The sequence below is a fragment of the Cyprinodon tularosa genome, unplaced genomic scaffold (genome assembly GCF_016077235.1).
Source record: "Cyprinodon tularosa strain WSP-4 unplaced genomic scaffold, ASM1607723v1 ctg1267, whole genome shotgun sequence".
In the NCBI taxonomy this organism is placed as follows: domain Eukaryota; kingdom Metazoa; phylum Chordata; class Actinopteri; order Cyprinodontiformes; family Cyprinodontidae; genus Cyprinodon; species Cyprinodon tularosa.
In genome coordinates this window covers 92,535-119,496 of record NW_024038078.1, presented here as the reverse complement: position 1 = coordinate 119,496, position 26,962 = coordinate 92,535, and the positions used below count along the sequence as shown (strand labels likewise).

The following is a 26,962-nucleotide window of genomic DNA, read 5'->3' as shown; positions in this document are numbered from 1 at the left end:
GAAAAAAATAGTCACACAGTCTGATGTTACATGATTCAAAAGTTTTACAAATTCAATTTGAGTTTAATAAATGCCAGTGAAAATGTTTGAAAATATATTTTAATGTAAAAAAAAGCAAAAAAAGATGCATGTGTAACTAGAGCTTCTGCAAAGTGAAATATAGAACCAGTATTAGAGTAGTAGGGTACGGCATGTCGGAGGTTCGCTGCTGTTTTTGACTAAGCGGTCTCAGTGAGGAGCTCAAGGCGTCTATGATGAAAGTTAGACATTTAATTTAAAACAAGCAGCAGTCTGCAAAGGTCAGTGCTGGACTGAAAAGAGCTTTACTGATGAACAGAGATGTAAATACCACCAAGACAAAGAAGAGTTACGATGAGGGTTTAAATATTTTTTCTTTAGTTTGAAAGAAAGTTAATAAAAGGAAATAAAACTCTAAGGACTCCTTTATTACTGTTTAACTTCTGTGTTAAATATGAATCTCCTCATGTCTTGATGGCAGAGTATGTACTGAAATCTGAACTTTGGATCGTCCTCTTTCTCTTCGTCCTCTGTGATGGCGGATGGATTTCCAGGGCAGCGTAACAAACATTTTCATCCTAGGAATTAATATTCAGAATCATCATCATTTTAAAAAGTTTAACAAAGAGATAATTTCTATGGAACTAAAACAAATAACTGTTCCGTTGTTTGTTACCTGAGCTCCTTCTGTTTGTCTTGAAATGTCACATCTCATTTTCAGCTTCATTGTTTGCTGCAAGTATAAAAAAAATTCAATATAACTGAATAAAAAGGTTGGTTTCACATTTCTAAATGTCAAAAATCATCTTCAGCACCTTTCTTCAGGCAAAGCAGGTAGACCAGCAGTGAGGAGAAGAGAGCTGAAAGCAGAGAAACAGCAGGACAGACAGAGAACAGCAGCTTCCAGCACAAACCGCACTCCTCCACTGGCCTGGAAATGTTCTGATGCAGGAAACCAGACCCTGCATCTAAAACGAGACACATAAAAAAACTCACTCAGAGGGTCTGCATTGGTCACATTTAATGAAAAGGGTTAGGATTATGAAAAAAATAAAACGTTATTAGTTGTGTTTTATTTTTTATTGAGCCCCAAATAAAAGTATCTAAACAGATTGTTCTAGTCTGTAGTTTTAAAACAGAGATAATTATTTCTTAATCACCTCCTGATTCTGTGGATGTCATTACCTGATCTCTACCAGTAAATACTGAGAATTTGCATCATTTATTAATTATAATATCAACAGGAATGATTATTGATCAACCAAAGAAATGTAAGATTATTTTCTCACTATTATATAAATGCATTCAGTACATTTGGAACAGTTTTTATTATTTATTTATCATTGTAACTGTTTCAAAGGTGATTTAATTTTCTATTTTATGTTTTATTTTATTTTTTGTCAGATCTCTACGGAAAAAGAGATTGTTAATCTTAATGGCTATTTTCTGGGGTCAATAAAGATCAAATGATAAAGTAATTTAAAATACATTCATCTGTTTGACCAAAGATTTAGAAGATTCTTCAAAAGTTTCCTGTACTTTTTTATTTGTAATATTCCAAATAAATCATTAGATGAATCCACTCATTGACATCTTGATGTTTCATCTTTCTCTGATTCAGCTCCACATTAATGTTAAAACACTTTGGTCCAACTCTTGTAAAATTATTATTCTTCTAGAAGCTCTGTGATCAAATGAGAAAGGAGAACTTACAGAGTATGATCCTTGTGCTGATGTTTCCATAGACGTAGACGTCTTCAAAGACAATATTTCCGTTTTCTTTTTTCTCCACCTTATTTTCAAATGTTCCACAGTAATAAAGTCCTTCATCAGAATCAGTGACGTTTATGATCAGCAGGTCAAAAGCGTCGGACGACTGATTCTTTAAAAATTTTAAACAAGGATAAAGGTTTTCATTTTTTTTTGTGTACGTCCCACCTCCAATTGTCTTCACCTCAAGAGTGGGTTGGTGTTGATGGGAGCAGTTTCTAAACCAGACTATATATACTCCAGTGGACGGCCTGCAGTCACAATAGAGGGTGATGTTGTCTCCAGGTCGAACAATCGTCTCCAGCATTGAAGCAGAAATGGAGCAGAGATTCCAGGAAAAAAGTCCTGAAACAGAAAGACGTTGAAGAAAGAACATGAATATTGTTCCAGGATTAAAGCTCCGACATTCAGGAGATCTAAACTTTAAATATAGCCAACTTTAGTTTTTATCCATATCATGGTCATAATTATTTATATGTTGGTAAATTTAAAAATTACCAAAGAGAACAACCAGAATCATCTGCCTTTCATCCATGGCGACGTTGATCTGGATCTAAGTGACAGTTTCACAGGTTTCATACGGTGAAGATATGATGAAGATTTTTCCGTTGAAGGAGATGTAGAAGCTGATTGGCTGCTGGAATGGAACATTTTATTCTGAGGTTTTTTTGGGCGGGCTTAGGTTCATTATGTGAGTTTGGTTGGTGTTTAAGATGATGCAGCTTTGAGAAAAGTAACACTGAGCTGAATGGATGAACTGATGAAAGTAATTATGGATCAAACCAAATACTTTACTTGTTAATACTTGATCGCATTAATTAAAAAAATGTTTGTTAAATATGTTAAAATTCAGTAGAAGATCAAAGACACAGGGATGTTTATCCTTCCATTTTTTTTACACGCTTAATCCCAAGTGGAGTCACGAGGGGTGCTGGTGCCTATCTCCAGCTACAGGGATTTTTAGTTAATCTTAAAATCTCCTTTAAATATTTTACATATTTTTATTTTAGTCTTTCACAGGAACATCTATGTAGGTGAAGATCAGACATGATTAATCTATCCCTGTTACAGATATATACCTCAGGGTTTTAAGGTGGCTGAAATTAAAACTTTATTTAAGAAATATTGTGTCCTGGCTCTAAGGTGGAGACGAGTTTAAAGTTCTGCAGTTCTCCTGGTACTCTGTCTTGTCTCTGTCCCTCAACCACTGAGCCTGCCTGTCTGCATCTGCGCACATCCGTCTGTGCTCGCTGCTGGACTCATGGAACTCTGAACCTGTCTTCACGCTCTGTGGCTTCCTGGAGGCCTGGATCTGTCAGTTCCTGTGCGGATCAGGACCCCTAACTGGGCTGCAGACCAACATTAAGAACTGTTCCTGTCTGATCTGTTTTCTCTGCCCTAAATCTGATTCCTTCCTGCTCACTGAGGTCACTGCATCAGGATTCGCATACTGATGAATTGTTCCACTGAGGACGCTATCTCCTCTGTTTTGCATCTTAGCCTAGCATGCAGTCAACACCATCATCCCACAGAATCTCATAGGGAAACTGGAGCAGTTGGGCTTCAACACACCCCTCTGCTATTGGCTGCTAGACTTCCTCACCAACAGACCGCAGTCAGTCCGGGTTGGACAGAACACCTCTGATGTCATCACCCTAAACATAGGCTCCCCTCAGGGCTGTCATGTTTGGTTTAAGGTTTCTAACCCACATTCAGAACACACGGACACAGGAGAAAAGGTTCAAAGGTTTATTGAAACAACACAGTGAATAAAGAACTGATCCAAGGGGTTTTCAGATCTGGGACTGGTCACGACTGGGTTAACTGCAGAGGGGGACAGAGTGGTTAGCTGAAGTCCAGGTAATTTGTAGAGAGAGTGAGTGCAGGTCTGTACTTGATCAGGAGTTTGAGCAGAGCGGCAGGGAGGGGGAACCAGGAGGGTCCAGAGGCTGTCGGCAGACAGAGGGCTTGGCGGAGGCAGAGCTTGGTTTGAGAGTTTGCAGATACAGGTTTGAGTTTCCCTTTCAGATTCTTCAGAGAGCGGGCAGGCAGGTCTTTGACAGGTTTGATTCTCCAGGGTTCTTCAGAGATCAGACTGACAGATTTCCAACAGAGAAAGAAGGTTTTTCAGGTTTCAGGTTTCAGGCAGGTTCAACCTGGGAAGCAGAGAGGACAAAACCGATTAGGTTCAGGTTTTCTGGGAGTCAGAGATTCAGACAGGTAGGTTGGCTCAGGCTTGCTAACCATAATTGGCAAAACACTCTGGCGTCGGAGTGTAGCTCTCCGCCTCCTTAAGTACTGGTCTCCTGATGAGCAAACAAGCCGCAGGTGGTGAAGTCAGCTCCAGCTCCAGGAGACCTAGAACGCCCTCTGGTGGAGAAAAGTGGACAGACCTCCAGATCCCAACAGTACCCCCCCCCTCAACGACCGCCTCCTGGCGGTCCAGAAGAAGTAGATGGCAGAGACTCACGGTATTCATCGATCAAGGCGGGGTCCAAAATGAAGGATCCAGGAACCCAAGTGCGGTCCTCCGGACCGTAGCCCTCCCAGTCGACCAGGTACTGTCAACCGCGGCCCCGGTGACGGGAGTCCACGATCCGGTAAACGGTGAAGGCAGGATGACCATCAATGTCCCGGGCGGGTGGAGGGGAGTCGGATGGAGGGCAAAGAGGGCTGGTCAGGACAGGTTTGATCTGGGAAACGTGGAATGTAGGGTGGATTCGGAGTGAAGATGGCAGATGCAGGCGGACAGTTGATTACGGATTCAATCTTGTATGGACCGATGAACCTAGGAGAGAGTTTACGGGACATGGACTTGAGGGGAATGTCTTGAGTGAAAAGCCAAACCTGTTGACCGGGTGAGTAGGTGGGAGCAGGGCGTCGTTTGCGGTCTGAGAATTTCTTGTTTTGAGCGGATGATCTGTTCAGAGCTGATATGGTGTCCTTCGAAATCTTTCGGCAGCGGCGGATGTGATGGTTGACAGATGGGACAGAGATCTCCTTTTCATCGGTAGGAAACAGGGGTGGCTGATAACCTAAGGACACTTCAAATGGAGACAGACCGGTTTCAGATGAAGTGTGTGAGTTGTGAGCGTATTCTACCCATGGAAGATATTGGCTCCAGTCTTTTGGGTTGGTGGATGTGAAACAGCGGAGGGTGGATTCCAGTTCTTGATTCATGCGCTCTGTTTGTCCGTTGGATTGTGGGTGATAACCTGAAGAGAGAGAAATCTAGGTATCTAGAGCAGAGCAGAAGTGTTTCCAGACCTGAGCAGTGAACTGAGGGCCTCTGTCGGACAGGATCTCCTGGGATGCCATGGAGTTTGAATACGTGTTTGACGAGAAGTCAAGCTGTTTGGAAGGCAGTCGGGAGCTTTCTGAGGGAAACAAGATGGCAGGCTTTAGAAAATCGGTCTATGACTGTAAAGATGGTTGTCATACCTTTGGATATTGGCAAACCGGTTACAAAATCTACAGCAATATGGGACCAGGGACGAGATGGAGCAGGTAATGGATGGAGAAGACCCGAGGGAGGCTGATGAGAGGGTTTGTTTGGGGCGCAGACAGGACAGGCTAGAACATATTCTTTACTGTCTTTGTGGAGGGATGGCCACCAGAAATGGTGACAGATCAAGGCAAGGGTTCTGCTTACACCGGGGTGAGCAGAGAATTTAACTGAGTGCATCCAGTGGATGAGACGGGACCTGACAAGAGAGGGTACGTACGTCCTGTTGGGTGGTCCATTTCCTGGGTCGGGTTCAGAAGCTTGGGCCAATTTGATCAGGTCGGAGATCTCCCAGGAAACAGTGGCCACTGTACAGCTGGCAGGGAGAATGGAGTCCGGGGTTTCATGCTTGTCAGGTGAGTACAGGCAAGACAGAGAGTCAGGTTTGATGTTTTTAGACACAGGCCGGTAGGAGATAATCAGGTTAAAGCGGGAGAAAAACAGAGACCAACGGGACTGACGGGGATTGGATCTTTTGGCTGACTGAATATATGACAAGTTCTTATGATCTGTCCATACCAGAACGGGATGCTCTGCGCCCTCCAGCCAATGCTGCCATTCTTCGAGAGCCAGTTTTATTGCGAGAAGTTCTCTATCGCCGACATCATAATTTTGCTCTGCAGGTGAAAGTCTGCGGGAGAAAAAGGCGCATGGGTCCTCCACTGGACTCAGTGGAGGAAGTGGCTCAAATATAAAGAAACAGGTTGAGAGGAGGGTGCTGTCCAAGCTTCCATCCACCATAGACAACACTTTTCACTCACTGCACCAGAGTGTAGAGGAGCTGAGCAGCTCCTTTAGTCAAAGACTTTTACACCCTTATTGTAAAAAGAAGCGCTACCATAGGTCATTCATCCCTGCTGCAACCAGACTCTACAATGCAACACTACAACCTTTATAACTTGTGCAATGTATAATGTTCAATTACTATTTGATACCCTGTGCAAAAACCTGCATAGTAATCCTGTTTTGTTTTTGTTTTGTGTTTTCTTTTTAAAAAAAGGACTTATTGTTTAAGTTATTACCATACTTACACCCATTTCCCCTGCCTTTGATAAATCTATTACAAAATCATAGTTGGAATATAAATAAATGTAGTGTGTTTAGTTTTGTGTACTTTAACATTACCCAGAAATAACCAACAACTGACTGGGCTGCAGCCAGTTTGTCCTAATCTGTGTTTCTCTTAAGATATTTGTTGACGAACTGTTGTCAGTAATTCTGTTTCTAAGCAGAAACACGTCTGCAGATGCATGAAGGGGTGTTTGTGGGTTTCCTGCTAGTTTACACAAATACTTTTCCATCTTGGACCTGGTAACATGTAACATGAAAATTGTGAAACTCTTAGATTAACTATCAAGCTTATTCTTTCTTTCATAAAGCTTTTCTGGAGATTTCCCCAGTTGCTCCAAGCTTAACAAACTACTAGTTCTAGAACTGGACAGTCAGCTCCAAGACTTTAATAAAAGCCACATTAGTGTTTTGTTGAGGAAACATTTAGCTTCATTGTGGTCATGAATGTTTGTGAACACAAAGCTGTTAGAAACTTTAGGCTTAGCCCTCTACCTCTTTTCTCTGTAAAACAGGAAACCCACAACGACCATGAGACCTTTCTACCTCTGCGTAAGTTAACCCACTGATCCTGCAGAGTTTCACTGTCCAAAGCCAGCTATACATGTTAAGATCACACAATGAGCCTAAACTGCATCAAATACTCTGTAACCAAGTGTTGGGCTGTTGGTGTCTGGTTTGTTTTTATCTACATGAAGGAAACTCTGCAAACACCTAGACAACAAATATGGTGACCTATAGTTAGGGTCTCACTCTTACTAGAAGTTGATTCTTTCCTTTATTTTAGAGAAGCAGCTAATTAATAAAAAGACTAATGGAAACATAAAACCAAACAGATCCAAGCAGGTTTCACAGCTTTTGTCTTTCCACAGCATGTTCACTCATTTTTGAAAAATGTCCTGAATGTATTGTCATATTTTTTATTTGGGTTTTTTAACATTTTTATAAAGGGAGTTTACAGGAGGAAAAACGTTCAGTTCTCCTCCAGACTTCATTACCATCATAGGGTGAGCCAGACGGTGAGTGTGATCGATCCTCCCTGCATTGATTAGTCTGACGTAGTCCGACTCAATTCTAGTCAGAATGAGTCTGATGCTGCTCCATAGAGCTGTGATTATGGGGCGTGTTTTGAACGAACCAGGAAAAAAAATGCCTCTGCACTCAATTGGATAGACCTACAACCAATAAGAGCAACGGAGTGCGTGACGTATGTTAAGCGAGGCATAGTTGTTGTCCACAAAAATCAAAGCGTGCAGTTGCACGCCTATAATAAGAAGATGAGACTTGATCGCGTTTTTCTGTTCCTCTTTTAAAATTAATTTGCTGTCAATATCTTCTAGAACAGACCTAATCGCAGAATCTACTCACCTAAACTCTCCAGCGGCAGCCATTATTGTTGTCACCCAAGCGCGCATTGGTCACGTGGTTGATTACGTTACTGTTGGTCATCTGTCCATCATCGTATAAAGCCCGCCCTGACAATTTGATTGGATCGCCTGACAGTGGGCGATAATACTCGCGCTACTATAGAGCAGAGCCAGACCGAACTTCCCGACCTCAAACTTTGACAGCGATGTTGAGATTTTTCAACTTACGCAGTCAACCCTCCTCTCTCTCCATGTGGTGCTGCTGTTTAAGAACACCTCAGTTCTGTCAAACAGCAGCTGATGAGAGTGAGTGGTGACAGCTCACTCACTGGAATTTGCCACTGGCTGCCTTGTTTCTTTTGCTCTTGATTTGCTAGGGATGTTATATAAATCCACCACTCTTCCAGATGACACTGCATTGAATGTGAATGCATGTTATAGCTACTGAACTCTGATATACAGCAGCATAATTCCAGAGTTTGGGACTGATTACAGAGAAGACGAAGAGTTTACGCTTCGTTCTAGGCACTGACAGGAGGAACTGATCCACTGACCTAATGCCATGTTCAAACAGCACAACATTGAAGCAGTTGCTTTACATGCAAAGTCAATGGTTGACATGCATCAAGGCATCATCAAAAGATCCTGCAGCGCGTCTAGAGCAGCGCATGTTGACGCATCTGAGCAGCTGAAGTGACACTTTATGAGCTTCTGAGCCAAGGGCATAGATTTGATTTCCACTTTGATAGGGACTCTATTGGTCCCAAGTTTCATTAATGTCATTTTACCCATGCAAAAATATGCATGCTTTATTTATGATTGACGTGAGCATCATGGGGAATTTTGTTTAAAGAGAAAAGCTGTTTATCACTGTTTGAAGCTTAAATGGATCTGATGAATGGGGAATTAGAACTTTTTTCTACTTTGTCAAGATTTGCATTTAAACTTACCAGTGACTAAGACAGTAGGTAAATATATGCCAATTTAACCAAATTTAGTCTAAATATGCCCGTTATATGTGGATTTATCCTGTATTTTCTTTTGAAGATATATAATTGTGCAAAAGTAAACAGGTGAAACACACTCTTTAAAAAAAAAAAAAATGTCACCAGTTTCTCCAAGGAAGCGCCCACTAACCAGGACTCTAAGGGACTGGGTTAGGTTGGTTTCTTCACCAGCATTGAGACGAAAAGTTCTAAGTTGCTTAACCTCTTTGTAGCTGGGCTTCACCACAGATCCCTACCTTAGTCGTGGGGTCCCTGTGAAGGTAACTGGGTTTCTCGCTGAGGAAAATCTTTAACCCCTAGAACCCTACGGACCCACCGGTGGGTCCAGCTGCCACGTGACCTCGTAATTTTAACAAACCCCCAGTATTGATGTAAAAAACACATTTGGCACAGTTTGGTGACATTTTTGGATAAATGTGCCTCTCCGCCTAAGAAATTTCTCACTAATACCATTCTAAAATAAATATGATTCATCTGATTGAGTCCAAATTTGGTATATTTTTACACAACATTTAGATTTCAAAGTCTGTAGTACTTTTTTGTGCCATAAATAATATTTTGGTAGTGTTTTGCAATGTTTATTTCAAAGAAAATTTTGGCGAGGTTCAAAAAATGCAAAATATTTTGTATTTTGTCCCTAATATTTCAGGCAGGGTCAAAGCTACAATGGTGCTGACACCAGAAAACCATTCTATGACATCTTACCTTTACAGACGTACCAAAAGTTTCTTCTTAAATCTAATAGCTGTGAGGCTATAAGTGATTTACTTTTGTGTGTTTTTGTCAGGCAGAAATTTATTTATACCCCCTGAGGGTGTAAGAGGTTAATCAGCTTACAATGACTCTGGTGGATCCAAGTGTCTCTCTCCTGGATCTTCACAGCGGTTGGAGTTGCTAGTTGCACAATGTAGGGTCCTTCCCACCTTGAAGCTGCGCAAGATTACATGTTCTTCCTAACATGTGAGACATGCTCTGCAAAAAATTTTAAAATGGTTATTTAATCCTGCAGTTGGATTAAATACTTGTTGTACTATACTCATTATCCTTCCTGTGGAGACATGGTAAACCCATGGCTCAAAATAGCTGTTGCTTTTAATCAGAATCAGAAATACTTTAATAATCCCAAAGGGAAATTACTTTTGTTACACGCTCCAGTTACAGTTTTATATACAGTATATATATATATACAAACATCCAACTACACAATATAATAAGGATACAAAATAAGAATATGGGGGAGCTACTGTTTCCAAGGGTCCCCTTTAACCCTTTAGAGTAGGACACTAAAGTTTTGAGCTTATCACCATGAGACTGTAATAACACAGAGGTCATATAACTTGTTTAACCGTCAACTGTTTGGATGAACGGTTTTTGATAATTTTGTACAGCTAAGACAGTTGCTGAGAAAAGTTCTACTTTTAGCTTTGTGAATTGCTGTTCTGCTTCTGGGGTCCATTAAATTGCCTCTGACGTAGCTATTGGTTTGTCATGAATAAAGCTTAAGAGAAGCTGAGTTTTTTTTATAATGTGGAATCTAAGCTCTGCAGTAATTGCACAATTCTAAAAAGACATTTGTTCTTTAGTTACTGGCTTACGCTCTCTAGCTATAACAGTTTTTCACTCTTCTTGTAGCTTTTTACCTTCTTCTGAAATAACACGGCCCAAGCAACAGACTTGTTTCTGTACCCGCTAAAAAAATCTTATAACTGGTTTTATACTTTCCTTTACCTTAAATTTTAGCAGATATTGTTTTATCCTTGGCCTGTATTGCAATTTAGGAACTATTTTAACTGGATCTAAAGTTGTCAACAGTCCTACATCAATTTTCCCTGTAGACCACAAAGCATTTGGAATATCTTTTAAATAATTTTTATCAGATTGTAATAGCAAAGAATGCTGAGTCATTTTAACACATGCTAAATCTTGAACCTGGTGTTTTACATCGAACAGAATTTTATAAGGCTGTTTCCATAGTTGGAACAGATAGACATAGAGCAGAGACGATAAGCATGTTGCATAGAACACAGAAGGATTCAGTTGCAACACCATTACATGTATTATTCATTCAGCCTTCATTGCAATGTCTAATTTTCCATCAAGTCTCGCCTTAACAGATTAATGGGGTGAGTTGGTGATATTACTACAGAAACATGCAACCTTGCCACCTTTTTCCTGTTTGAAGGTCTTCTATTTCTATTGCCCTTGACATCCATTCCTACAATGTTTGACCATTTGCTGATTTTACAAACATTAGCATTTTAGATGGTTTTAGCATTTACATTATCTTTAATACAAGTATTACAGGCTCCTGAATCGCAAATAAGTCTAACTGCCTGTCAATTAATTGCTAGAACTATTCATGTTTCTTTTTATGTATTTAATATCCCCCATGCTCCATACACATCTACTATTTTCCTATAGATCCCTATTTGCTCAAGCACCTATTCACACTCAGATGAAGAACTGCCCTGTGGACTCTTCCTTCCTGGTCTGCTTTTACTGGTCTGGGCTGAAAGCCCCCAAAGTCCCTAGGACCGCCCCTGCATCCTTGATGCCTTTTGACATTTCACATGCTTTTGTTAGTGCAAAAATCTCTGCAGTTTGCACATAGTATGATGATTTTAAGCCAGCACTGTAAATGTTTTTTTTTTTTCCAATCATCTACAATTGCAAAACCAACTAAGTTTTTTCCTTCTTCTGATCTGGAAGCTGACCCATCCACATACACATTTTTATAACCCTCCTGTGGTTCATCTTTTCCCCTGGGTGGTTAGATCCAGGGAGTAAAATGTTTTTGGGAATGAGCCTGAATGTACACCATGTGTGTCAGCTGTTTCTAATTCTGTTGTAGCATAAAATCTGTACATCTTTTCACTCCCATCTCTTTGTCTGTAGGCACCAACGCTAATTGCAATTTCCTTAACAAATCTCTGCCAATAAATTAACTGGACAGTCTGGGCTTAACACAAAATCAGCTTCCACTGTGAATCCCTCTTCATCAGTGACCAATTGTTTTTCAGAAATGCGCTGAACCACCATTCTCCCATCAGCAGAGACTACAGTGATCCATTTTGGTCCCAGTTTAATCTATGTTTAAATGCCAGTATGGTTTTTCTGATGTGTTTAATAAAGAAAAGAAAATTTGCTGTAGGTCCCGGACCTCCACTGGGTCCACAATTAACTGCACTTCACTTTTTGCTGGTGCACATGACTCCTGGCGTCAGTGTTGGTCATAACATTGGTGACGGGGAGGGTCACTCTGTGGGGGTTCTGGACATTCCCGAGCAAAGTGGCCCTCCTTATCACAATTGTAGCACCTATTGTGCTCTCTACGTGGCCCCTTGTTTTCCCCCTGTGACCACCGGCCCGTCACTTGAGCCCAATTATGGCCCAAACTTCATAGCCTTTTCTATGTTTAGCTTGCACAATCCACTTATTTAACCCCTGTGATTTTTTTTTCTGTATGTAGCTTGCATGACTAAAGCAATTTTCTAGCGGGTTATTTATTTTACATTTTTTGGCTTCGAATTTAATATTGTTGGAGAGCATGCAGGCGCACTAGGAAGGCTGTCAGCTGAATCAGCGCTGCAGTCGCTGCTCCATTGACCGATCCCCCCCGCTGCTGCAGACTCAAGCTGTCTTCCTCTAAGCGGTGTTCCATTATCTTTTGGACACACAAACAACTTAAAAGACCCACAAACATAACTTTAAAGACGGAAGTACATAATATTAAAAGACAAAACACAACATTAGATCTATTTATTTAATTTTTAATAATAACATTATATCTACTTTGCGCATGCATTATACCCACACCCCGCCATTTGGAGCTTATTTATTTATTTATATATTTATCTATTTTTGCACTAGTGCTTGTTTCTAGCCAGCACACAACATTTCTCCATTGATCTACTTCCACACACCATCTATTTCATACTTTTCCTTCCACTTCTACAAGTATTTTAAATTATTCGGATCAATCTGACACAAACTTTTCATCCCCTTTATGATCTTCTCTTTTACTCTTTCCTGAACCCATCCTTTTTAATTCTTTTACCTCCCTGGCTCTCTTTAGTTATTTTATCCTTAAGTTCTATTACTCTATTATTTTGAAATAGAGGCGTCCCTCAAACCCATATATTTTTTTAAATCCATATATTCAAGTGTTTATTTTTTATTGGATCCTGCGCTTCTACAAACTTCTAATCGTTGGATTTTAAATTATCTCTGAATTTACTTTAACTTTTACCCATTTGAATGAATTTAGTCCAGTACAAACACCTAGGGTATTCTAAGCACTGGATCTTTATTCAGCAGGACAATACCCCAAAACTGTTGTGGTAATTTCTGCTTCTACCTTTTCAGGTGAGAAATTCTTGCCTCTGCATCCACAAGAGTCGTACTGTATTAACCAATGCTGTTTTGGCATGAAACAACGGAACAGAAAGGTTCGATTGTTTCCTCACACACTTTCACACAGTCACTCCTATTTTAAGGCCTACTTTTTAATATTTTTTTTAACCAACATAGACGCAAAACTCCTATTATGTGTACACTTTGGAGTCCCAGACTCCGCACGCGCAGGCCCTCGCACACACCGAATACCAAGATACCGATATCTGTCAACAAAACTTGGTTTCGTCAAATATCCCTGCTGCAGCAGCTGCAAACCTTACTATCTCGAGAACAACACAGAGTCCCAGACTCAAACGCACAGAATACCCAGATGCCATATCTATCAACAAGACTTGGTCTTGTCAAATATTCTTGCGATTACAGCTGTAACTTAAATGGTCCCAGACCAACTTTTGATCAAAAGCTTTAGGCCTACCCTTTGCCGTGCAGATCAGTCCTCAGCGGGAGTCGTCACCAGGATGCCCAGGGCAGGGCTGGACCAACCTGGCCCCGTCCGGCGAAGGGGGGACGGCTGTCGACAGATTCTTGGCCTTGGTCCCACATGGTCCTGGACAATTGGATCTTGACTTCCGGGTTTCGGCACCAAAAATGTTAGGTTAAAAAATGTAGGTTTGTAAAAGAGAAACTGAGTCCACACAGGAAAGAGATTCAAACAGCTCCTGCAGGAGTGGAAAGAGCCCAACCCAACTTTCAACTCTTTCTCCAACCCCCCTCCTGCAGTCGTCTTTTATTAACAGAACATAACACATGGTTACAAAACAGTATTGTTCTGACAGAACAATTGATCAGGTCATAAGACAGGATGCTCTGCTCTTGACTGAATCACAAGGCACAGTGGTCTTCTGACTGAATCACAAGACAGAGTGGAGCATCTCCTTGCTCCAATGTTTTATAAGCACACACACATTAATTTTATAATCATCACTGAATAAGCCTAACAGTAACCTGCCTTTCAGACATAGATGGCCGGATATCAGCATCCCCTGCGACCCTGATGGATGGATGGATGACTTCACAGAAACTAACTCCAATGTCTTTAAACTAATGATGGTAATGGTCTGTATCTTATTTATTTAATATATTGAGCTCTAAACAGACTTTTGTTTTTAAATCCACGTGTTTCATATTATGGATAAAAAGAGGGATTTTATTTCTTTTAATCAGGTTATATTTTTTAATGTAATAATGAAACTGCCATTAAAGAAATAGATTTGCTGAGTGAGAAGAAATTTCCCTATTGGTAAGTGATTTTTAGCAACAGTTTTTCATTTGTAAGCTGCAGCTTCATGTTTAGAATTAAAGCCACAAAGCTCCTCAAACAGAAAAGTGAGAAAAACATGTTAAAGGAAACATGATTGAAGCAAAGCAGTGAATTGTGGAAATACATTTCTTATCTCAGCAAACACTGAGTGAGTTTAGTTTCTTGAAAGCAGAACCAATTAGGAGTTGATGATCTGCAGCTGTGGAGCCTGCAGAGAACTGTATTTAAACCTTAGGTGTGGTTTGTAACTTCAGTTGTTGCAGGAATCATGGGAGGTGTCTGGATCCTGGTGCTTTGTCCTCTGATGTTTTTGCTCCATGGTTTGTAGTTTTCCATCTTAAGTTTGCTTTAAGGTTGTTAGATTTGATTAGTGATGAGTTAAAGAGGCATCTTGAAGTGTTTTGACACATTGCCAAACTGTATTGATACTGAGTTAAAACTGTCTCTCAATACTGACACCTGCTGGACTTTTAAAGACAGCACAGGCAGCTTATTTGACACACTGAATTGATTTGATAACCTAGTACAATATCAAGTTATTTGAGGCTATTATTTCATATTTATCTTTAGATTGAAAGTATCTGTGATTTATATATATATATATATATAGTGGCAGCAAATGTAAAGATATAACCTGAGGATGCTTGTGGACTACATTTTTAAATCTTATTAAAACAATAAGCACGAACTGTAAACTTTTATTCAGATAAGTTAAGAGATAACTGAGAGGAAAAAGGACGAGAAAACTAAATTAAAATTGCAATGGCTGAAGCATTCCTATTCCTTTTAAGGCTACTACAAAATTATTGTTTTAATAAACAACAAAAGATGCAGCACGTTATCAGATCCATCATGTTAACAGATATGTTTTTAAACAGTTTAGTGAGTCAATCAGTTAAAAACATTTCCTACTTTGGTCACATGACTTTTTTGAAACACCTGCACTGATGGTGTTTAGCTCTATGGGCTCCATGATGCATCAGTGTTACTGTACCCGTCACTAGGTTTGTTGATTAATCTTTATGCACAGTAAAAAATAGAAGTGGAAAAACTAATTGGCATTTCTAAACTGATTTAGAAGCCATTCTGATTATTTATAATGTAACCTTTGAGACTTAAAAAATTCATTAACCTCTGCTTAAGTTGGTTTATCTTTGATCTAACATGACTTGGAGTGAGCAAGGCTTCAAAAGTAAAAATCTTAAATGAGGACAGGCTGTTAATGTAGTACAATAAAGAGAAGCAAGACATCTGGAAACTTTGGAAAAAATGCATTTGAGATGCAAAGGCTAAAGGAAAACAAAGCATATTTTCTTAGAATTTACTAAATGTATTCAAATGAACTCAACTTTAAGTTTCAAACTTTATATTTTTTTCAATTCACAAATGGTTGGGCGCTACTTTCGTCATATTGGTATTGGGTGTTGATGATAACCTTTAACTTAATACTTTGGCATTACTGAAGCCTATGTTCCTGTGGGGTCTATGCTGTAGTTGAAGAGCTCTCCAGTAAACATTTGATTTGTCCACAGGGTCATGCTTTCCAGTTGATAAAAATGAAGCACACCAGGAGCCACAGACTGGAAACTGTAAGCTGTGAAGGAGTTTAACAATGTTTTCAGGGTTCATTGCTGGCACTAATGTGGCTTTTCTATTTTTCAGTGTTTTCCCAAAATGAAATTTACATGAAGAGGAAAAGTGTGTCTTTGCTCCAGTCAATGGATTCCAGGTTGAGGCTGATTTCAAAACAAGGTAATAGATTACTGGAACATGCATGAATTGTTTTTAGTTTAGCAATACAATGTAAACAGCCAACTACTTATGACTCTACAGATCAACTGGACAACAATGAAGTGGAGCTTTCAAGTGGAGTGTCAAGCGACGCTGCTGGCTCCCACAACGTGTCAAGCGACGCTGCTGGCTCCCACAACGTGTCAAGCGACGCTGCTGGCTCCCACAACGTGTCAAGCGACGCTGCTGGCTCCCACAACGTGTCAAGCGACGCTGCTGGCTCCCACAACGTGTCAAGCGACGCTGCTGGCTCCCACAACGTGTCAAGCGACGCTGCTGGCTCCCACAACGTGTCAAGCGACGCTGCTGGCTCCCACAACGTGTCAAGCGACGCTGCTGGCTCCCACAACGTGTCAAGCGACGCTGCTGGCTCCCACAACGTGTCAAGCGACGCTGCTGGCTCCCACAACGTGTCAAGCGACGCTGCTGGCTCCCACAACGTGTCAAGCGACGCTGCTGGCTCCCACAACGTGTCAAGCGACGCTGCTGGCTCCCACAACGTGTCAAGCGACGCTGCTGGCTCCCACAACGTGTCAAGCGACGCTGCTGGCTCCCACAACGTGTCAAGCGACGCTGCTGGCTCCCACAACGTGTCAAGCGACGCTGCTGGCTCCCACAACGTGTCAAGCGACGCTGCTGGCTCCCACAACGTGTCAAGCGACGCTGCTGGCTCCCACAACGTGTCAAGCGACGCTGCTGGCTCCCACAACGTGTCAAGCGACGCTGCTGGCTCCCACAACGTGTCAAGCGACGCTGCTGGCTCCCACAACGTGTCAAGCGACGCTGCTGGCTCCCACAACGTGTCAAGCGACGCTGCTGGCTCCCACAACGTGTCAAGCGACGCTGCTGGCTCCCACAACGTGTCAAGCGACGCTGCTGGCTCCCACAACGTGTCAAGCGACGCTGCTGGCTCCCACAACGTGTCAAGCGACGCTGCTGGCTCCCACAACGTGTCAAGCGACGCTGCTGGCTCCCACAACGTGTCAAGCGACGCTGCTGGCTCCCACAACGTGTCAAGCGACGCTGCTGGCTCCCACAACGTGTCAAGCGACGCTGCTGGCTCCCACAACGTGTCAAGCGACGCTGCTGGCTCCCACAACGTGTCAAGCGACGCTGCTGGCTCCCACAACGTGTCAAGCGACGCTGCTGGCTCCCACAACGTGTCAAGCGACGCTGCTGGCTCCCACAACGTGTCAAGCGACGCTGCTGGCTCCCACAACGTGTCAAGCGACGCTGCTGGCTCCCACAACGTGTCAAGCGACGCTGCTGGCTCCCACAACGTGTCAAGCGACGCTGCTGGCTCCCACAACGTGTCAAGCGACGCTGCTGGCTCCCACAACGTGTCAAGCGACGCTGCTGGCTCCCACAACGTGTCAAGCGACGCTGCTGGCTCCCACAACGTGTCAAGCGACGCTGCTGGCTCCCACAACGTGTCAAGCGACGCTGCTGGCTCCCACAACGTGTCAAGCGACGCTGCTGGCTCCCACAACGTGTCAAGCGACGCTGCTGGCTCCCACAACGTGTCAAGCGACGCTGCTGGCTCCCACAACGTGTCAAGCGACGCTGCTGGCTCCCACAACGTGTCAAGCGACGCTGCTGGCTCCCACAACGTGTCAAGCGACGCTGCTGGCTCCCACAACGTGTCAAGCGACGCTGCTGGCTCCCACAACGTGTCAAGCGACGCTGCTGGCTCCCACAACGTGTCAAGCGACGCTGCTGGCTCCCACAACGTGTCAAGCGACGCTGCTGGCTCCCACAACGTGTCAAGCGACGCTGCTGGCTCCCACAACGTGTCAAGCGACGCTGCTGGCTCCCACAACGTGTCAAGCGACGCTGCTGGCTCCCACAACGTGTCAAGCGACGCTGCTGGCTCCCACAACGTGTCAAGCGACGCTGCTGGCTCCCACAACGTGTCAAGCGACGCTGCTGGCTCCCACAACGTGTCAAGCGACGCTGCTGGCTCCCACAACGTGTCAAGCGACGCTGCTGGCTCCCACAACGTGTCAAGCGACGCTGCTGGCTCCCACAACGTGTCAAGCGACGCTGCTGGCTCCCACAACGTGTCAAGCGACGCTGCTGGCTCCCACAACGTGTCAAGCGACGCTGCTGGCTCCCACAACGTGTCAAGCGACGCTGCTGGCTCCCACAACGTGTCAAGCGACGCTGCTGGCTCCCACAACGTGTCAAGCGACGCTGCTGGCTCCCACAACGTGTCAAGCGACGCTGCTGGCTCCCACAACGTGTCAAGCGACGCTGCTGGCTCCCACAACGTGTCAAGCGACGCTGCTGGCTCCCACAACGTGTCAAGCGACGCTGCTGGCTCCCACAACGTGTCAAGCGACGCTGCTGGCTCCCACAACGTGTCAAGCGACGCTGCTGGCTCCCACAACGTGTCAAGCGACGCTGCTGGCTCCCACAACGTGTCAAGCGACGCTGCTGGCTCCCACAACGTGTCAAGCGACGCTGCTGGCTCCCACAACGTGTCAAGCGACGCTGCTGGCTCCCACAACGTGTCAAGCGACGCTGCTGGCTCCCACAACGTGTCAAGCGACGCTGCTGGCTCCCACAACGTGTCAAGCGACGCTGCTGGCTCCCACAACGTGTCAAGCGACGCTGCTGGCTCCCACAACGTGTCAAGCGACGCTGCTGGCTCCCACAACGTGTCAAGCGACGCTGCTGGCTCCCACAACGTGTCAAGCGACGCTGCTGGCTCCCACAACGTGTCAAGCGACGCTGCTGGCTCCCACAACGTGTCAAGCGACGCTGCTGGCTCCCACAACGTGTCAAGCGACGCTGCTGGCTCCCACAACGTGTCAAGCGACGCTGCTGGCTCCCACAACGTGTCAAGCGACGCTGCTGGCTCCCACAACGTGTCAAGCGACGCTGCTGGCTCCCACAACGTGTCAAGCGACGCTGCTGGCTCCCACAACGTGTCAAGCGACGCTGCTGGCTCCCACAACGTGTCAAGCGACGCTGCTGGCTCCCACAACGTGTCAAGCGACGCTGCTGGCTCCCACAACGTGTCAAGCGACGCTGCTGGCTCCCACAACGTGTCAAGCGACGCTGCTGGCTCCCACAACGTGTCAAGCGACGCTGCTGGCTCCCACAACGTGTCAAGCGACGCTGCTGGCTCCCACAACGTGTCAAGCGACGCTGCTGGCTCCCACAACGTGTCAAGCGACGCTGCTGGCTCCCACAACGTGTCAAGCGACGCTGCTGGCTCCCACAACGTGTCAAGCGACGCTGCTGGCTCCCACAACGTGTCAAGCGACGCTGCTGGCTCCCACAACGTGTCAAGCGACGCTGCTGGCTCCCACAACGTGTCAAGCGACGCTGCTGGCTCCCACAACGTGTCAAGCGACGCTGCTGGCTCCCACAACGTGTCAAGCGACGCTGCTGGCTCCCACAACGTGTCAAGCGACGCTGCTGGCTCCCACAACGTGTCAAGCGACGCTGCTGGCTCCCACAACGTGTCAAGCGACGCTGCTGGCTCCCACAACGTGTCAAGCGACGCTGCTGGCTCCCACAACGTGTCAAGCGACGCTGCTGGCTCCCACAACGTGTCAAGCGACGCTGCTGGCTCCCACAACGTGTCAAGCGACGCTGCTGGCTCCCACAACGTGTCAAGCGACGCTGCTGGCTCCCACAACGTGTCAAGCGACGCTGCTGGCTCCCACAACGTGTCAAGCGACGCTGCTGGCTCCCACAACGTGTCAAGCGACGCTGCTGGCTCCCACAACGTGTCAAGCGACGCTGCTGGCTCCCACAACGTGTCAAGCGACGCTGCTGGCTCCCACAACGTGTCAAGCGACGCTGCTGGCTCCCACAACGTGTCAAGCGACGCTGCTGGCTCCCACAACGTGTCAAGCGACGCTGCTGGCTCCCACAACGTGTCAAGCGACGCTGCTGGCTCCCACAACGTGTCAAGCGACGCTGCTGGCTCCCACAACGTGTCAAGCGACGCTGCTGGCTCCCACAACGTGTCAAGCGACGCTGCTGGCTCCCACAACGTGTCAAGCGACGCTGCTGGCTCCCACAACGTGTCAAGCGACGCTGCTGGCTCCCACAACGTGTCAAGCGACGCTGCTGGCTCCCACAACGTGTCAAGCGACGCTGCTGGCTCCCACAACGTGTCAAGCGACGCTGCTGGCTCCCACAACGTGTCAAGCGACGCTGCTGGCTCCCACAACGTGTCAAGCGACGCTGCTGGCTCCCACAACGTGTCAAGCGACGCTGCTGGCTCCCACAACGTGTCAAGCGACGCTGCTGGCTCCCACAACGTGTCAAGCGACGCTGCTGGCTCCCACAACGTGTCAAGCGACGCTGCTGGCTCCCACAACGTGTCAAGCGACGCTGCTGGCTCCCACAACGTGTCAAGCGACGCTGCTGGCTCCCACAACGTGTCAAGCGACGCTGCTGGCTCCCACAACGTGTCAAGCGACGCTGCTGGCTCCCACAACGTGTCAAGCGACGCTGCTGGCTCCCACAACGTGTCAAGCGACGCTGCTGGCTCCCACAACGTGTCAAGCGACGCTGCTGGCTCCCACAACGTGTCAAGCGACGCTGCTGGCTCCCACAACGTGTCAAGCGACGCTGCTGGCTCCCACAACGTGTCAAGCGACGCTGCTGGCTCCCACAACGTGTCAAGCGACGCTGCTGGCTCCCACAACGTGTCAAGCGACGCTGCTGGCTCCCACAACGTGTCAAGCGACGCTGCTGGCTCCCACAACGTGTCAAGCGACGCTGCTGGCTCCCACAACGTGTCAAGCGACGCTGCTGGCTCCCACAACGTGTCAAGCGACGCTGCTGGCTCCCACAACGTGTCAAGCGACGCTGCTGGCTCCCACAACGTGTCAAGCGACGCTGCTGGCTCCCACAACGTGTCAAGCGACGCTGCTGGCTCCCACAACGTGTCAAGCGACGCTGCTGGCTCCCACAACGTGTCAAGCGACGCTGCTGGCTCCCACAACGTGTCAAGCGACGCTGCTGGCTCCCACAACGTGTCAAGCGACGCTGCTGGCTCCCACAACGTGTCAAGCGACGCTGCTGGCTCCCACAACGTGTCAAGCGACGCTGCTGGCTCCCACAACGTGTCAAGCGACGCTGCTGGCTCCCACAACGTGTCAAGCGACGCTGCTGGCTCCCACAACGTGTCAAGCGACGCTGCTGGCTCCCACAACGTGTCAAGCGACGCTGCTGGCTCCCACAACGTGTCAAGCGACGCTGCTGGCTCCCACAACGTGTCAAGCGACGCTGCTGGCTCCCACAACGTGTCAAGCGACGCTGCTGGCTCCCACAACGTGTCAAGCGACGCTGCTGGCTCCCACAACGTGTCAAGCGACGCTGCTGGCTCCCACAACGTGTCAAGCGACGCTGCTGGCTCCCACAACGTGTCAAGCGACGCTGCTGGCTCCCACAACGTGTCAAGCGACGCTGCTGGCTCCCACAACGTGTCAAGCGACGCTGCTGGCTCCCACAACGTGTCAAGCGACGCTGCTGGCTCCCACAACGTGTCAAGCGACGCTGCTGGCTCCCACAACGTGTCAAGCGACGCTGCTGGCTCCCACAACGTGTCAAGCGACGCTGCTGGCTCCCACAACGTGTCAAGCGACGCTGCTGGCTCCCACAACGTGTCAAGCGACGCTGCTGGCTCCCACAACGTGTCAAGCGACGCTGCTGGCTCCCACAACGTGTCAAGCGACGCTGCTGGCTCCCACAACGTGTCAAGCGACGCTGCTGGCTCCCACAACGTGTCAAGCGACGCTGCTGGCTCCCACAACGTGTCAAGCGACGCTGCTGGCTCCCACAACGTGTCAAGCGACGCTGCTGGCTCCCACAACGTGTCAAGCGACGCTGCTGGCTCCCACAACGTGTCAAGCGACGCTGCTGGCTCCCACAACGTGTCAAGCGACGCTGCTGGCTCCCACAACGTGTCAAGCGACGCTGCTGGCTCCCACAACGTGTCAAGCGACGCTGCTGGCTCCCACAACGTGTCAAGCGACGCTGCTGGCTCCCACAACGTGTCAAGCGACGCTGCTGGCTCCCACAACGTGTCAAGCGACGCTGCTGGCTCCCACAACGTGTCAAGCGACGCTGCTGGCTCCCACAACGTGTCAAGCGACGCTGCTGGCTCCCACAACGTGTCAAGCGACGCTGCTGGCTCCCACAACGTGTCAAGCGACGCTGCTGGCTCCCACAACGTGTCAAGCGACGCTGCTGGCTCCCACAACGTGTCAAGCGACGCTGCTGGCTCCCACAACGTGTCAAGCGACGCTGCTGGCTCCCACAACGTGTCAAGCGACGCTGCTGGCTCCCACAACGTGTCAAGCGACGCTGCTGGCTCCCACAACGTGTCAAGCGACGCTGCTGGCTCCCACAACGTGTCAAGCGACGCTGCTGGCTCCCACAACGTGTCAAGCGACGCTGCTGGCTCCCACAACGTGTCAAGCGACGCTGCTGGCTCCCACAACGTGTCAAGCGACGCTGCTGGCTCCCACAACGTGTCAAGCGACGCTGCTGGCTCCCACAACGTGTCAAGCGACGCTGCTGGCTCCCACAACGTGTCAAGCGACGCTGCTGGCTCCCACAACGTGTCAAGCGACGCTGCTGGCTCCCACAACGTGTCAAGCGACGCTGCTGGCTCCCACAACGTGTCAAGCGACGCTGCTGGCTCCCACAACGTGTCAAGCGACGCTGCTGGCTCCCACAACGTGTCAAGCGACGCTGCTGGCTCCCACAACGTGTCAAGCGACGCTGCTGGCTCCCACAACGTGTCAAGCGACGCTGCTGGCTCCCACAACGTGTCAAGCGACGCTGCTGGCTCCCACAACGTGTCAAGCGACGCTGCTGGCTCCCACAACGTGTCAAGCGACGCTGCTGGCTCCCACAACGTGTCAAGCGACGCTGCTGGCTCCCACAACGTGTCAAGCGACGCTGCTGGCTCCCACAACGTGTCAAGCGACGCTGCTGGCTCCCACAACGTGTCAAGCGACGCTGCTGGCTCCCACAACGTGTCAAGCGACGCTGCTGGCTCCCACAACGTGTCAAGCGACGCTGCTGGCTCCCACAACGTGTCAAGCGACGCTGCTGGCTCCCACAACGTGTCAAGCGACGCTGCTGGCTCCCACAACGTGTCAAGCGACGCTGCTGGCTCCCACAACGTGTCAAGCGACGCTGCTGGCTCCCACAACGTGTCAAGCGACGCTGCTGGCTCCCCTTTTAAATAAAGAAATGAACTTTGAATTTGTTTCCTGAGTAGAATTATTCATATTTAGCCAGATGCTGTGTCTTATCATAGAATAGGCCTATGTTGAGGGTACCCATTAGACATTGGGTCCAATAGATATAAACTGAAATGGAGAGGAGGCCTTAAGGGGGACATAAAGTTGATCAAAGTGAGTTGGTATTTGCAATCTGCCGATTTCAGATCAACAGTCATTGATCTTTTCTATTGTAATTTTTAACATCAGAATCAAATGTTCAGAGCTCAACTTTCATCATTCAGAAGTGTAAAAGCTGCAGAACACCAGACCTCAAGGACAGTTTCCCTACTCTGGATCACAGAGCACAGGTATTGGACTCTTAATAGGTGAATTTATACAAATTGGGCAAGTATATACAGAATCAAATCAGTTTCTTTGCTAATATCTGAACATTGCCAATATTCTTTAGCTAGATGAATGTCTGGCTTGTCTTTGCTGTATATACAGGTCCTTCTCAAAAGATTAGCATATTGTGATGTTTTCCATAATAAAACTTTTCATATTTTAGATTCATTGCACACTAACTGAAATATTTCAGGTATTTTAATGTCTTGATATGGATTATTTTGGCATACAGCTCATGAAAACCCAAGATTCCTATCTCACAAAATTAGCATATGAAATAGGTCTCTAAAAGAGCTATGCACCTAATCATCTGAATCAACAAATTAAATTGTTAGAAATATTTTATACTGTGTTTCATGGGTTGTTCCCAAAATTCCCAAAAAATAATAGAGCTTAAGGATAAAATAACTAAAGAGTGCAATGGAGGTAAAAGGATGGGTTCAGGAAAGAGTAAAGAGATCATAAAGGGGTTGAAAAGTTTTTGTCAGATTGATCCAAGTAATTTAAAATACTTGCAGAAGTGGAAGGAAAAGTATGAAATAGATGGTGAGTGGAAGGTAGATCGATGGAGAAATGTTGTGTGCCATCTAGAAACAAGCAATAGTGCAAAAATATATAAATAAATACATAAATAAATACATAGATAAGTAAATAGTTAAATGAGCTCCAAATAGCGAGTTGTTGATATAATACAGGCACAAAGTAGATAAGAGGTTATTATAAATAATTTAATAAATAGATTTCATGTCATGTTTGTCTGTCTTTAAAGTTATATTTGTGGGTCTTTTAACTTGTGCGTGAGTCCAGAAGGTAATGAAATCCCTTGTAGATGGAGACAGCTTGAATCTGCAGCATCGGGGGGGTTGTGGGGTGGTCAGTGGAGCAGCGACTGCAGTGCTAACTCCAGCTGACAGCCAGAGCCTGCTTGGTCTCCAACAATACTAGGTTATAAACAAAAGAAAAGAACCCGTCAGAAAACGACTTTAGTCAAGCAAACTATGGTAGCAACTGAAAAACATCGATCACCGCCATGTAATTATTCAACCCCCCAGGCAAATTGCCCAATTTGTATCCAGAGTTGGATGACCTTAGTAAATCAGATCTTCCTTTATCTACAGACCAGACGCAGCCTAGAAGTTTACCACAGGAGGGCGGATTATAGATATTTAGGGTCCATAAAATAAAAAAAGGAATATAGATTTTACAGTGGTATGCCCTACATAGATGAAACACAATATCAGCAGCAACTAAAGAATATGTTAATGGGAGATGTCCAGCCTCATATCTCAGCGTGGGATAAAAAATAAAAATAAATAAATAATTACTCAAACTGGCAACGTCTAATGTAACCACAGCAATGCCAAAAAATAAGCTAAAAAGGGAGGTGGTGTGTTAATATTATGGGCCTATTCTATATGTAACCCAAGAGAAATATTTCCTTTCCAAGCCACCGGACCCCTCAAAGTCATCAAAGAGGCAGGGGCGGTCCTAGGGGCCGAAGGGGCTTTCAGCCCAGACCAGTAAACACAGATGAGGGAAGCTGGAAGTGTGGGTCACCAGAACATTGGGTTAGAGATGTTCCAATCAGATTTGGGAAGAGGCTTGAGGGGCGGCTAGAGCAAATCCAGAGCCTTTAAAAACAGTGGAGCATGGGAGCTATTGAATGCATAAAAAACAAAATAAAATAAGAAAAACATAAATAGTACTTACAATCAATGGACAGGCAGTTACACTTATTTGTGATTCCGGAGCCCGTAATACTTGTATTGAAGATAATGTAAATGCTAAAAGCATCTAAAATGCCAATTTTTGTAAAATCAGCAAATGGTCGAACATCAAAGGAATGAATGTCAAAGGCAATAGAAATAGAAGACCTTAAAACAGGAAAAAGGTTGCAAGGTTGCATGCTTCTGTAGTAATATCACCAACTCACACCTTTAATCTGTTAGGGTAAGACTTGATAAAAAAATGAGGCATTGCAATTTTCCTCACGCTGGGGGGAATGAAGACTGTACGAATAGAACATGTAATGGCGTTGAAACTAAATCCTCCTGTGTTTTATGCAACATGTTTATCATCTTTGCTCCATGTCCATCTGTTCCAACTATGGAAACACCCTTTTAAAAGTCTGTTCGTTGTAAAACCCCGGGTCCAAGATTTAGCATGTGTTAAAAAAAATCTCAGCATTCTTTGCTATCACAATCTGATGAAAATTATTTAAAAGATATCCCAAATGTTTTGTGGTCTACAGGACAAATTGATGTAGGACTGCTGACAATTGTAGATCCATTTAAAATAGTTCTTAAATCACAATACAGGCCACGGATAAAACAATATCTGCTAAAATGTGAAGCAAAGGAAAGTATAAAACCAGTTTTATACTAAAATTTGCGGGTGCAGAAACAAGTCTGTTGCTTGGGCCATGCTATATCTCAACAGGAGGGATGGCAACTTTAATATAGGAACATTTTCCAACATATGGATTTAATTCTTATGCAGAATTTTTTTTGTAAAGCCTTTACAGTTTGTGTTAGACATAATCCTCAAGGTAATATAAGACCAAAACGAGGACATTTTCCAGAACCAGATGGAGTTTCTTTAAGTAATGCATATAGATTTTATTGAACTAACAAGAAGTGGCCCTTACAAATACTGTTTAATGATTGATGTATTTTCAAAATGGGTTGAAAATGTTACGTTCAAAATTGTAGGTTTATGATAAAAAAAGAAACTGAGTCCACACAGAATAGGGTTCTTTGGCTCCCGCAAGAGGAGAGAGTCACGTTCAGCTACATCTGCCCTCTCTCCCATGGGTCTCCTCAGCAGAAGCCTTTTATTAGCAGATCCTAACACATGGGGTGGGTTACAGAACAGTGTTCTTCTGACAAGGCAATTGATTGGGTCATAGGACAAAATGCTCCTCTTAATTGAATCACAGCAGGATGCAACCGTGTGACTTTGCCTCATGACCTATTGATTGAATCACAGGATAGCAGGATGCAGGTCACAAAAGTCTACGACCCTCTTGATTGAATCACAGCACACAAATGTAGCATAATTTTATAATCATAACTCTAACATTTCCCTCCTCTTAAACATAAAAAACATCAGCATCTTTCAATTCATATTGTATTCATAGAAGTAGGAATATG

The 26,962-nt window shown here is 45.7% G+C and overlaps 1 long non-coding RNA gene across 1 annotated transcript; it reads right to left on the bottom strand.

Moving 5' to 3' along the window:
• Positions 1 to 733: 733 nt before the first annotated feature.
• Positions 734 to 2,346, bottom strand: LOC119777738. The gene is made up of 4 exons (XR_005279957.1): positions 2,287 to 2,346; positions 1,973 to 2,133; positions 834 to 986; positions 734 to 751 (listed from the first exon to the last, which is right to left on the bottom strand). It is a non-coding gene; the product is annotated as an uncharacterized LOC119777738 (long non-coding RNA).
• Positions 2,347 to 26,962: the final 24,616 nt, after the last annotated feature.